The following is a 14726-nucleotide window of genomic DNA, read 5'->3' as shown; positions in this document are numbered from 1 at the left end:
CTGGCTAGCCACAGCTCTAAAGCAGTTCGATGCAGATGGCCTTAAGGTGAGACAGAGAAGATCCAGATTAGATATCACAAATATTATTTTCACTCTTAGGGTGGTCAAGCACTGGAACAGGTTGCCCAGGGAAGTGGTGGAGCCACTATGCCTGGAGGTGTTCAAGAGGCATCTGGATCTGGCTCTGGGTGATCTGGTTTAGTAGTTTAGGGGTTACAGGGGCAGTGCCAGGTGGTTGGTTGGACGCAGGATGGATGATCTTGAAGGTCTCTTCCAATCTGATGATTCAATGGTTCTGTGATTGTGTCACCCTGAACTGCTTACAGTACTCAAAGCGAGGTCTGCCCAGCGCAGAGCAGAGCGGGACAATCCCCTCCCTCGACCAACTGACAATGCTGTGTCTGATGCCCCCCAGGACAGGGTTGTCCCTCCTGGCTGCCAGGGCACACTGTGATGGTTGCTTGGTGTGCTGTGGACATGGCTGGACCCAGGGCTGGGGTGGCACAGCCTGCTGACCTTCAGGGACCTGCAGGGCCAGGCTCATTGCTCAGCAGGCGGAAAACGTAGAGATAAGATCAAAGTATTTAATAGGAATTATTGCTGCAGTGTAATTTATAATCAGGGTTAACTATCAAAATGGGAAGCTTTGAGCAAATATGACACACTGATGGGTTTACGTGACAGTAACATTGTGGCCCAGCAATGCCTGACCCTGTACACACATTCCACATGCAGACTTTTGCTCACAGTGACTTAAGTGGTGGGGAGCATCTGCTTAACAGGAACCAGAGGGATTTGGATGGTAATGTTCCCAAAAGTTATTTTTATTCCATTAAAATCTGTTGAAACTTGATGTTAAAATGAAACAAGAACTCCTACTGCAAATTAGAGATTCAATTTACATAAAGCTAGAAATGAGGTTTTCTGCTCCTGAGCTGATTGCCCTGCTTAGAGGCGTGCAAACGTTTGTGCACAGCAAAGACCATACTCTGTTTTATAGAAATTGAGTACTCAGGGATTTGGGGGGGGCTGGGCTAAATTAGAGGCATTTTTAATCTCAGACTACAAAATTCTGAGCCTCAGTGGGACTGATTATTTCCATTTGTCCCAAGGAATTTTTAAAAGCTTGAAGTTATCTACTAATTTTATATACAAATACTATTTTGCCTTACTATGTTTCTCTTACTAGAAAAGTAAAAAGAAATCTGTTACTATAAACATATGAAGATAATGGAAAAACATCTATAAATAACCAGAACTAGCCAAAGTCTTAAACCTTGTTCTGTCCTATAAATGAATATTGCTCTTCAACTCAACTTGCTTCATTGAGATTACCTCTACTTAACACAGATGTAAATGGAAGATCAAAGGCCTCATTATGCACAACCTGATATTTTTCACTCCCATTTTTGTCAGGAGAAAATATTTCAGGGATCCTTAGTGCCTTAAGGATAAGTAGTTTCCATGGTAATTGAATTTTGGAGGATTTTGTTGAGAATATGTTAACCAAGGACTTGCTGTAACTTTATCTCTCTAGCTGATTCAGATGTCAGAGATTGCAAGGGTGTCTCTCAAAGTCATTAGCAAAGATTTTCATCACTGCTGTTAGCAGAGCACACAGGGAGTTCTGTGTTGTTTGTAGTTCCAATTCGCAATGGTGTTTTTGTTGGGATCACCGAGTTCTTACATGTGGAAAAAACACATTATCTTTTCTCCCTCCCAGCAAGAGGGAAGACAACCTCCTAATATTATTCAAATACTTTTCTTCCAAGGACTCACAGGAACAAAATAATGATACACAAAAATACAAGAACTTCCTAAGGCAGGGGAGGAGCAATAAAATACACCAGAAACACATTGTGGACTTGGTAGAGATCACTGACAAGGTACAATTACAACTTCAATGGAAGGCCCAACTAATAAATGCATGCATAGTAATAGTTTAATTTTTTCATAGGAATTCCAGAGTCTTTTGCTTGTTTTAGCTATGAACTCTGTTCTGTGCAAATAACATTTTAACCAGGATACTCTTATTTTACAACTTACATAGCATGCTCTGTTGGGGGTTTTTTTGCGCAGTGAAGAAAGGATAATATGGTCTCACTGGGGTGGAATGGTCAGTGCTGGGAGACACTCCCTGTGGCAGGGGAATCTGTCTTTGAGCCCACATCTCTTCAGCTGAGAATAGAGCTGGACATGGGCCCACCACAATATGCTGTCCCATGAAATATGAACATCTATACCATCACTTTTTGAGAGAAACCCTGCAATTGTATTTTGTAGAGATCCTAGGCCCGTGGTGCTTGGTATGTGATACTGTACCAAGCCATCTGTTATCTCTACTGTAGAAAAGCCTCTTGTTTACTCAGCTAGGCGTAAGCAAAAAATAAATGCTAAACTGCTTAGCTCTTTCCAGACTGTTCCCAGACTTAGGCATACCAAGAGCTGTTTCTCCAGGGGTGCATTTCATAGGGGAGCAAAGTAAAATTACAAGGTGCCTACACAGGAACTGCGTGAGTAGTTTTCAGGATCATCTGCTTGAGACTTAGAGGCTTGCATTCCTTAGTGGATCTTGGTTACAGTCTTTTAATTTCAGTGTTTTCAGTCACCCAGGGCAATCTCTCTAATGGATAAAATGGGTATCATGCATGATAAAGTTGGGTATTATTTAACATTTAGAATTAACACTGGATCTTACTACGTGCTCTCAATGCCTGTCCTCATCCCATTACTTAACACAAAAACAAAATTATTATTTTCATATGCTTTTCTGGGTTACTCTTGTTTACAGTACCTGAGCTGGGTACAAACGTTAAGGTGCTTATTGGAAAGAAGGCATGATGTCCATTATATGGATGAGAAAATTAAACCATTTTGTCAAAACAAAATTTATTAAACATATCTATGAATTTAGAATGCCCAGTGTAAGATACCCAGAGGTTATTTGGTGAATATTTAGCACTATGCATTTAAACCACAACTATATTCAATTAGGTTCACAGTTAATGTCACCATGCTCAGGATCATTCTAGATACCAGATTCCACATATCTCAAGTTCACCACCCAGCAAATGAGAAATGCAGACTGAGTGTCCAAAAAAGTTAATTTTGCTATGGCTGAATAAGGACCAAATGAAATTTTCTTAGTTTTCATTCTGTAATGCTTTTGCTTTAGAGAATTTCTTTACAGTCTTCATGCTTTTGTGTAAAAAGTCCTAGGCTTAAGAAACAAAACAATGTTAAAAAAAACCAATAAAGGTCCCTCTGAATGGCAGTTTTATCTTCCAGACTATTGACATCCATGTCCCCCATGTTACCTTGTCTAGGCCATTAATAAGGACAGTAAGAGTTTTGGCCTCTGTATGGGTCCCTGAGGAACACCAGTAGTAACCAGCCACCTTTTTGTGTCAACTCAGAACTGCTGATCAACACCCATTTTACCGCACAGCCCATCCATCTACCTTGTACATTTTTCCACTGCATATTTCTCCAAATTGACTGTAAGGGCACTGTGGGAGTCCATGTTGAAGGCCTCCCTAAAGTCAAGGTAAATAGCAAGCACTGCTCTTCCTCCTCTGTTGAGCCAGTCTTCCCATCAAAGGTTTGCCCTTGGTAAAGCCACATTACACTGTCTGTTCTCAATCACCTTTGTGTATCTCAGGTGCTAGGAAATATCTTCCAGGAGTATTTGCTCCAGAGTCATCCTGGGGAAAGGGGTGAGGCTGGCAGACCTGCAGTTCTCTGCGTCTCTCATCCTGCCCTTCTTGAAGGTGCAGCAGTTCAGCCTGGTGTACCCTCTTGCTGTACCATGCAAAGAGCAGTAATCAGTGATGCATTCAAATGTCTGTGTCAAACATCTCAGAACGTGTGTCTATATGCATGTGAGAAAGAAAAAGAAGCAAAGCTTTTGGAAGCCTGACAGAGCAAGACTTAAATAATCTCAGGAAAAATGAAGCAAAGGAGAGTGTTTTAAAAAAGAAGGCATTTTACACGGTATTCTTGAAAAAAAACCTTGCAAATGTATTATTTAAAAATTATGGAAATTCCCTAGTCTGCTACATATGACTGTTGAGTTTTAAACTCGTTAGAGTTTAAAAAATTATTTCACAGTTGCTTTATGTATGGATGTCAACACAGTAGTAACCATGTAGTTATAACCGACATTACAGTAACTTCTTCCCACAGGATTTATCAAGATGGCACAGCTGGCCATTATCTTAAACTGATAACCAGATCAGCCTTGTTAATACTGGGTGTTTGATTTACTACAAGTCTGTCAGCACTTCTGGTTAGTTAGTAGATTATAACTACTAGATAATGCATTAATTGTATATTAGCTGGGGAAAAAAATATAATGGAGGTTGCTGGAGTTTCAAGTGCCTAGTGCAGAAAACAGGAATACTTCCCCAAATAGAAATTCTATGAACAACAAAATTGTAATTTGATACATTACACTTTCTCAGAAATTTATCCAATAGCTACCCATGGCAAAGTACTGAAGAAGTATCTACTGTTTCCAGCCTGGTATTTTGCTGAATTCCTTGTGCTGCTTCTGAGATCACTGTCCTTTTCCAAAGAACTGTCCTGTAAAAGGGACAATGGCAACATTTCATCAATGATTTGGGTATGCAGAAAAATTTGTGTTTCTTGAGGGGTGTGGTTCTCTTTGTAGGAAGTGGCTTGTATCTCTCTGCTGATGGCGAAAAAAATAGCTTGAGCAGCCTTAGTAAAACATTCCTTCACGTAGGGAAAAAGAAGGAGTTTATCCAGGATTAGAGTATGACTCATTTCTAGCCAGATATTTTTCAGAATATGCTACTTTGTGTTTTCATTTTATTTATTAAATTTCTATTACTTTACATTAAGACATATTTGTACAGTAGTGGAATAATTTTGATGAAATAAATAGAACTTGGTATAGCAAATAATTTTGTTTCTTTTTCTGCATGCAGGTTGCCCCCAAATATATAAGAATTTTCTCCTTGATCAAAATTAATGCAACACAATTTGCCTGTGCTACTAAAGGTACTAAAAAAGTATAACTATTTTGTTACAAAGTAAAAGGTGTCAAGTGAAACTGTTGTTCCCCTTGCAGATCACTCTTAACTTCGTGGTATCAACATATATGTTATCAAGAATAAGCAAAATATATTGCTTAAATATTTTAACACATTTCAGTGATAAGGAATTAGTCCACGGTACTAGTACATCTTTGGAAAGGTGAGCTACCTTGAACAATGTGTATTTTAGTATAGCTAAGTGCAGGCTAATATTGCTAGGAAAGAAAACCGTAGTTTAGCTATGTGATGGAGGGCTGCACTATGAAAAGCAGCAATAGAGAAAAGCAAGTAAGAACACACAGCAATGCCATCCATGTGGATCCACGTGGAGAGCACTGTAGCAGTAGGGGTTGGCTGGTGGAGCAGCATGGCCTGATACCGAGACAAAAACTGAGAACCTGGTTAACCAGTCTATGGTTGCTTTGTGATCTAGAAACCCTTCTTACAGGGGCTTCAAAACCTTAATCTCGAGCCCATCAATGAACTACATAAGCACTAACTCATCTTGAATTACATAAATAAAGAGAATAATCATAGAAATCTTCAGTTTAGAAGACAAATCTTTTAAAAGATGTAGTGTTTGAAAGCTGAGCCATTTTTTGATTACAAAACAAAACCAAAACATAGAGAGAACCCCTTGGACTAACTAAGCCATGGAAAAAAAATAAATTGATAGGCCTGGGAAGTATTTCTTGCCACTTGAAATCTTCAAATCAAGAAGGTGGATTGGTTTTCCAAAGGAAGTGTTCTATCTCCACCAGAAATGCTGTATATATCACTTGATCTAATTGCCACCTGTACCCTGCAAAAGGTCAGGCTGGAGACTCATGGTGCTTTCTTCTGGTCTGAAAACCTGTGATGCTATGAAACCTCAAAATGGAGTAAAAAACCCTTTCAAGTGTTTTATAAGAATTTTAGAATAACTGCCATAATATTCAGATGGTATGGGATTGAACATTGCAACGAATGGACTTTTAAAATAATTTAACAGGCATTTTTAGCTACATTACAGGTTTGGTTTTTTTCCTGTTTGCATCACTAGATTTTGATGAATAGTCACTAGAATTGCAGAATCTCTTCTATTTAAGGCTACCCAGCCCTTTTCCCCAATAAGATTCTGTTTCTTTACTGGTTTATCAAATCTTTAAGACTGGTATTTCAGTGCTGGGTGTTCATGGTAAATTTCTGGAAAGACTATTTTTGCATTTGTCAGTAATTATGAACAACATCAAAAGCAAAATGACTAAAGCTAATAAAAACAAATGCTAACGCAAGAAGTGGTTCTAAAATGTTAGACAGACTGGTAGGATAACGTGGAGATTTACCAGGAGATTTCTTTCTCTTTTATATTATAAACTCTCAGTAAAAGAACTTTTTTTCTTATGTGCTGATAAAATATTATGGACATTTTTAAGTGCTAATCACAAAATAGCAAAGATAACACACAACGTAAGGCATTTAGCTAGTAACATATAATCCCAGTGTCAGATAAACTTTTTTTCCAGCATGCATATGTAGCTCTTATTAATGAAACTCAAGCTGCACCTAATTACTACTAACAGAAGAACACCAGCGTTTACCTCCCACACACAGAGCCACACCTTGCCCTCCAGGAAATCCAGAGAGCTTCCGAAGAATTATTCGTAGCTGTGGCCTAGATTTCAGTCTCTTTGGGATCATTTTTCTGTAGGAGCTTGTCAGAGCCAATCCTGTCTGGTGCACAGGGTTTGATTGAACAAAGAAATTAAACTCATAGTGAAATCTGCTCTTAAGTTAGACCTTTTATCACAGGATCTCTTTTACTTGGTCTGCATGGTTCAACCAGTTTGGTGCTTTACCCAACACAGAGTGATGCTGAAGACAATCTTTGTTCTCTGCAGTAGGAGACAGAGGACAGAATCAAAAGCACCATTTCAGTAAAAGTAACTGTACAAATTGACAAGGAAGAATTAGCTAAACTGATTAGCTAAAATATTTCTTTTGTTTATATTTCCAAATTGATCATATTTTTCTCCTGTTTGGGAAAATACTTTATTTCCTAAATTTGTGTGGGATTATTTATGAAAGAGAAGGTATGGCATGGTTACCTTTGGCAGGAGAGAGTTAGGCTTCAAGCTCTGCTTTCTTATTGAACCAGAATAGTTTTAAATACATCTGGAAAGAAATTACAGCATTCAATCCAGTACTGGGATTGTATCCATCAGCTGACAATGCATCTGGCCATGGCCTTTGCAATTCAGTCTCCCATGGAAATGTGCAGTACTGTAGTGCCAATATGGGATTCAGGAGATCTGTCCTCAGTTTCTTTCTTCACAAATACTTCATGGTAACTCTGATACATCCCTTTGTGCCTTATTCTCCTACAAAATTTGTGTGAAAGCATTTTTGCTTTATACAAATAAATAAGCAGAACATATGTTCTAGAAAGAACAAGGGCCCAGCAAATCTCTTAGGGAGTCTTCTGCTGGGAAGCAAAGTCTCTGAAAAGCAACTGGAGACTAATAGACCCCAATTGCTATTCTCTGATGTGGTGACTAGAACAGGGAAGCCAACTCTTGATTGCCCAAGCAAGTAAATATTGAGAAAGAATAGAGAGATTCATACTTTCATCTGTATCTGGCACCAATGCAAGGAAAAGTGGAATGTTGTAAATGGGGTTTGGGTCCTAAATTCAAATAAAGTGATGAAAAATTAGAAGGATTTCATAGGATAGAGATGAGACACGATTGAGAGATACTCTCCTTCTAATGTGGGGCTCAAAGAGTTCCATCTATTTAGCTCATCAAATAGAAGGTTAATAGGGGCCCTTTATGTACCATTTTGTGTTGTAAACATCCGTTTAAAAATCCATGCCTTAGCTCTAGGAGACAAAGATCCCAGACCTGCAACCTTAATTTATCGTTACCTCTAATTAATCATTGAGAGAGTTACCAAGAATTATGGTAACTTTTCTGTTGATATTTATATCAACATGCATGTTTCTCCTTCAAAATGATACAATCTAGTTCAGACAGGAATGAGTTCAGGAAAATCTGCTCTCCATTATACCGGAAGTCAGACTAGAAGATCACACATGTAACATCAGGCTTTCTAATCTGCTAATTAAGTAGTTTACATAAATTCAGTTTAATTGGTTCTATGTTTGTTTGTAAACAGTATTTTAATGTTTCATGTTTGACTGCAGCCTCACCTAATCTCAATTATTTCTTACTGTATTTGTGTGGTGGAACCTTGTCATCCTACAAGCACCTCCATGTTTTTCCTTAAGGGTGGCATCATTAGCTTGTTACACAACCTGCAAGGCTGATATTGTGGATATGATGCCAACCACAAAGTCATTGAGAGATGGAGTGATGGCGTTGCTGGAGATACCAACAAAACTGCTCTGGATCCTGCACACAAGTTATTTATCAATAGCAAGTTCTGTTGTACTTTTTTTAAAGCTTAAGTAGAATATACTGCTCAGATGATTGTAGTCTCTTCGCACGCCTCTGTCAAGGATTATTAGCATGTCATTCCAGATTTTTTTTTTTAACAACTAAATGTATAAGTTTCCAGGCTTTTATCCAGGCTGAGGCTGGTATTTAAAGTTTTGTTCTCACTTGTTCTTTCAGCTAGACGTATCAAATTTCTGTCACAGAATTAAGTTCTGGGATGGAGCTGGATAATGAGCAATAAATAAAACCAGAAGACTACACACTTAATATAAAGGATTAAAAGCCAGCAAACCCTCTACATATTATCTGAGAAAGCTGCAGATTTTGTACACAAAAAAAAAAGATGGTCCAGTTGTAAAGGATAGTCATACACAGGCCAAATCAAAGTTGTACAGGCAAATGTAGTTCTATACTTCCTCACTTTTGAATACTTTATTTCACAGTACTAGAGTTCTTCAGGTGTAAGCTTCTTTTCATAAGTAGTATGTTCATACAGCCATATGCAAGACTTACTGTAATGCTATCTGGGACACAGTGCTATGGGAGTTGAAAGTACTCCCTCTGGGAGTATCCAAATCAGAAAATTCAAAGCATTAACAGATACAAACCTGTATCAGCAGTAAAAGAAATAGCATGGGTGGTTTTCTTTAAGAACAAAAGCATGCATTCTAATTGAGAACATTAGCTAACAGTGTCTACATGTGAAATATGTAGACTTTACATTTAAAGGCTTGTGCCTTTGAATGTATTAGGTCCAATTTCCAAGGCTGTTGAGAACTTGCCAACTGCATAATTTTCATTTCTAATTATGAAAGATTACTGTCAGAAAAGCTGACTTTCCTTTTTGAAGCCAAATCCTGAGAAGGTACTGAAAAACCAGGACTCACCCTGACTATTTCTGATCATCCTTTTACAGTTTCTTCTGTCGGAGTAATGCTTGCAACATAATAACTTTGCTAAAGAGCTTTTGAAAACTGGTCTCTCAAGCTTAGAAAATCTGTGTGAAGAAAGTAATAGTTATCATTCAAACTTGACGCCAAAGTCTAATTATTACTTCAAACACAACAAGAACACAGCAACAGGATTTTTTTTTAATCTCCTTGGTACACTGCAGCCACACCTACATCCTTTCAGAGGAAATATATTTCTCTTCTCCCGAATACTTTGCACAAATATGTATTAATTTGTACAGTGCATTCATAAATTTATCTAAAGTTTAGCTCTTCTAATTTTTACTCTGTTGACCTTATTGTCATGCTTTACGCAACACTACATTTAATTTACACTGGACTTACTTCAGATGCTGTTAGCCCTTGGAACTGCCCTTGCCTAGGGAGGACACTGTGCTTACGGTGTAAGTGGTGAGGGCCACGAAGCCACTCGGTTTCACTTTGCCTTTACCACACCAGTTTAACAAAGATAATCAAACCAGTTGTGCTCAATAGTGCTATGTTTAAGTGTCACTTGATCCCACAAAGAGCTGGGCTCATATACCCACAGATGGGAACCATGAAATACAGATTAGTTTCTTATCTGCGATACTGTGTTTCACCTTTACTGTCCTATCTGTCTAGCTGACGGTCAGTTCAGTTGGATTACCAAGCTAAACCCACAAATTCAAATAGCATTTTCAAAGCATATGATTTTGAAAGCAGCCAAACCACATGCTTCACTCCTCACTTCTTTGATTGTAAATGTGCTGATTGTTAACAGTGAGGACGCTGGAATCCAAAGGAATTTAGCATTAAAGAAATACTGCATTTTATTTTAAAAGAAGTATTGAAATCTCAAGTCCTCTGTACCGGCAGGGCCCTGAGCAATGCTAGCTCTCTCAAAAAAACCCAACTGTATATTTTGGCATACAACGTGGGTCTAACTTGCAAAGAGCAAAGGTTTTGAAATTTCCCTATAATTTTCCAGTAGAGGCACAGGCTTCCTTAAGAAATTAAATGTATGGAAAATATGCATGAACTTCTATTTCATAGTCATATTTGTGGCTTTATTAAAGGTAACTTACTAATCTTACACTAATGTCTTTACACCCAGAGACTGAAAATCACTGCTGTACAGTACACAGACATACTAGCATATGTTAAACATAGTTATTGTAAAGGTGCTTTTCTGAAAGTGTTTGCCATTGCTTTCTTGATACAGCCTGCAATGGTTTGGTGGTGTAGATGCCACATGAAACATCTGAAATAGAATTTGAAATCAGTGGAGAGGCCTTAGTTAGGGTACACACTGCCATGGACTGTTTTCCTGAAACACCCACCATTCTTTGGAATTTGGTTTATTTGAAAGAGTCTGTGTTGTCAGACTGATTTTGGTGACCAAGGAATAATGAAGGACAGAGGGGTACTTTTTCTCACAAAGCTAAAATAGTACCATGAGGAACAGATAAACTCACTCATCAAGGGTGTAACAACCTCTCCAGGTTGTACATTACACACGTGCAGTGACTTGACACCGTGTTGCATTGTGTGCTCCCAGCAACAGAAGCATAAGGAGTCATCCAAAGGAAAGAGAGGGAAACTAATTCTGCTGTTAGCAGAAGAATGGTATCTCTGCTCTTTTAATTTCTACTTTGCTGTATGGTGCCAGTACCAAAACAAGACCTGCAGAGGTACTCAGGAATGAGTTCCCTCCTCCTGGCTTTCCCACATTCACAGCACTTAGAAAGCAGTGTGCACCCAGAAGATGTTCTTAGTCCCCTAGGGAGATCTTAAATCTCCCTAGAGAAGAAAAGAGTCTTTATATCCACACAGCCCATCTTCCTCAGTTCTAACAACACAAAGTAGGACTGAGGAGATAGAGCTTTCAGCCTTCATTCTGCCAGAGACAGGCCTTGAAAGAGTATCTTAAGTTACTGAGATGCAAAAAAATATACTCCTAAAGGTGGGGATATCACTTCTTCCTGACTTGGGCACTGAAAGTATAGCCATGAACAAAGAGAGACAGTGTCCACCAAAAGGAAGTTCATCTCTGGCCAGCTCCTGTGTAGTCCTGCCTCAGAGAAGTTCTCTCAAAGAAGCTGCCTGTGCATGAGACCTCTCTGAGGTCTGTTCTAACAGCCACCCTGGCAGTGCTGGGGACAAGGCTGTGGTCAGGCCAAGGAGTGCAACTCCTGCTAGGGACATTTTCATCGTGTCGGGACTATGCTATCACCCTCTAAACAGAGTTTGTGTCATAGACTATGGAAGGTTCAGATTTTACCCTTCAGGTTTTATAGGTGATTCCCATGTCTTTGAAGTTCTGTTCCCACTGAAGATGAAGGCAAATTCCTGCTGATATTAGTGGGGTTAGGATGTGTCCTTGTCCCTGTTTTTGCTGTTATTTCCTTTGTTGCAGCAGACCTATTCCTTTATTAAAGTTTTTGCCTGGGGGAAAAAGAAAAGCCATGTTGCTAAATAAATTATTAAATATTTACATTTGTGAAGCCAACCCCTTATGGCTAGCTCCTCCTCTGATATTAACATGACACTTTTTATAGAGCTACAGTTTCTATAATGCCATTACTCCTCTGTGGGACTCAAGACCGGGAGGTGACAAAACAGCCACCATGAGCCAAGTGACAGTAAGTAATACCTGGGAATACTTAATGATTTTGACACTAAGTGCAGTGAGAAACTACTATATTAGACCAGTGGTAGTTTGTTTAGTGCTGGAGAGCAAAGTAGGATCAGAGATGATACTGAAGAAAACACAAAGCTTGGGAGGTTTCTAAATAAAACTTGATTTTTAACCTGACAATAACAGACCATATGTTGTAAATATATCTGTAATAACAATACCCAAAGCAAAGTGTTAAAGGCATCAGTCTTCTTATGTCTGTGTATTTTCTGTTTATTTTCTTTTGTATTTGTATTACTTTTTTTGCCTGCAGTTCTCTCAATACTACAAGAATGAATGCAGCTCACTTCAGCATCACCAGCTGTAATGAAATGATCCACAGTTACTCCTATGAATGTTTTGCATCTCTTGTTTTTACTGTATTGTTGTATTGGCTTTAAACCTTAATCGTAGTTTCCTTCTTCTAAAAGAGTGGTTTAGCATCTTATTCAAATACGTGTGGTTCAAACTGGTTAACTTAGCTTATGAATTTCTCTCACCTACTTTTATCTATTTAATGCTTTTGACTTTGCCTTACCTCACCTCTCGTAGTTTGGTAACAGAGATGCAGCAACTTCCTCTCGGGTGTTGGTTTGGTTTGTGTTTTTGTACTGCTTGGCTAAGTCACTTCAGTTTATGCCTTTCATTTTTATCTCTGTGGTGTAGCCTGTGGAGACTGTATCTGTAAAATGGATAAATGTTAAGTATCTATCATAGTAAATTAAATATCCTGTAAACTGGATTTTTGCATAGCTAACTCCTAATGTTTATCTGTCATCACACCCAAGGTCTCTGACCTCCTTGGTGTTGACAATCCTAACGCTCCTTCTGCTCTTCCCTTGCTCTCTCTGTCTTGCTCACCTTCAGTTGTCTTATTCCTTCTTCTCCCTTTTTCCTGCAAACTCTCTTTGCTCCCATTTCTCTGTTTCTTCTCATCTTTTGACAGTAAGAGGAGGGCAAGTTGGTGAGTGGCTGGGGATACAACTGCACAGATTATCCCTATTTGCTGTGCAGAAATTCTTTCATGGTCTTTTTTTGCAAAATATTCCATGCAACATTATCAGTTCCTTTATTCTCACCTTGACTTTCCTAAAAGAAATATTTGGAGCATTAAGAAAGCAAGAGAGGAAAAGATGCAGATTTCCCTTGCAGAGTGCCTAGGATTTACAAGGTCAGGACGTGAAATGGAGCAGCTTTCAGAGCAGGGGAGGACAGTGGTGCTGACCATACTCATACCAGAGCAAAAATATGTTTTTAAACTGCACTATAGCAAGAGAAATCTTGATGTTTGGCTGGCGGAATGTTAGCCCAAAAAGGAACCCTGGGAAAAGGAAGACACAAAAATGCCCTGCAGCTAAATACTCTCACACTTTAGAAAGCCAGAAGTAAGGAACAAAAAGAAAACACTCGGTAACATGGCTTTTAGTAAGCTTTCGGCAAGTTTTGGAATGTAATGGGGAAACTGTGTAATGCTGTAGTGTGATATCCATAATTTACGAGCATTAATACATGTGAAGACAGATTTTTGGATTACTGTATTATGATGCACAACTCTGTGGCTAATTTGCATGCAACATTTCTATGATTAATAAATTAGGCAATGCTAGAACTACTGTACTACAGTGAACCATTTGTAGCAATTGCCTTTACTCTAGCATGCAACATTAAATATTATGCTCTGCTCCTGTAAGCTCTGAATATTTGAGTATGGGTTTGCAGTTCCCAAGCTGCAAAGTGATCAAAGGAGGGGAAGAATGTTCCTTACTTTTATCTCTCTTACAGAAGAATCAGAATAGTCACCAGACACCTTGGGAAGAAATGTCAAGCAAAGGCAAATGAAAAAAATAAAATCAAAAGGATTTACTAAAATCACTTGAGTAAAAGTGTAACACAGCTATTTATAAAAAGTGAGATATATTTCTCATGTCCTAATGTTTTGTATTTAACAGTTTTAGTAGAATGAACATATCACGTATGCACAGAATAGCATATTTGTAATACTGGGATAAATAATTTAAAACCCCTAAAGATAAGCATACAATGGGTCTGCATTAAAAAGTTAGATTATGCTGTCTGAGGCCAAGATCTGAAAGTGCTACAACCGATTTCTGGGTTCACACACAACTTCTTTTACTGCCTTCATGCCAAATTTGTAAGGATTATGAGAAAATTCAGCAGATTAGATCTTTAATCTGGTATATCCAGTCTAAATACAAAAGTGTCAGATACGGCTAAGATACTCAGGGTATCAGGATATCTAGAAAACACTGATATTGCTATCCCAGCTTGGAATTTCAGATCAGGCTCTCTGCCTTGTACTATGAAGAATTTGTTCCCTACAAGGTGTTTTTTCACACTTAGCCTACCATCAGTTTCTGTTCGTTCTCGTTTTTAAATTCCCGTCTTTTTAAGAAATCTCTTGTGAAATTAAAGAGGTGCATCATATTCTTGCATCACATTCTGAGCACAGTTAGACTGTGGCTTACTGAGCTTTCAGATGACGCTGCCAGCACTACTCTGCCTCCCGACCATTTCACCGCGGGCATAGGCAGCTTACACCTTCTGAAGCAATTGCTACATTAAGTACCCAGTGATGTATCTTTCCCAGAAACTGAAAATA

Source organism: Pseudopipra pipra, chromosome 9 (assembly GCF_036250125.1).
Source record: "Pseudopipra pipra isolate bDixPip1 chromosome 9, bDixPip1.hap1, whole genome shotgun sequence".
Classification (NCBI taxonomy): domain Eukaryota; kingdom Metazoa; phylum Chordata; class Aves; order Passeriformes; family Pipridae; genus Pseudopipra; species Pseudopipra pipra.
The sequence above is the reverse complement of the archived record's forward strand: the minus strand, read 5'-3'. Positions refer to the sequence as shown.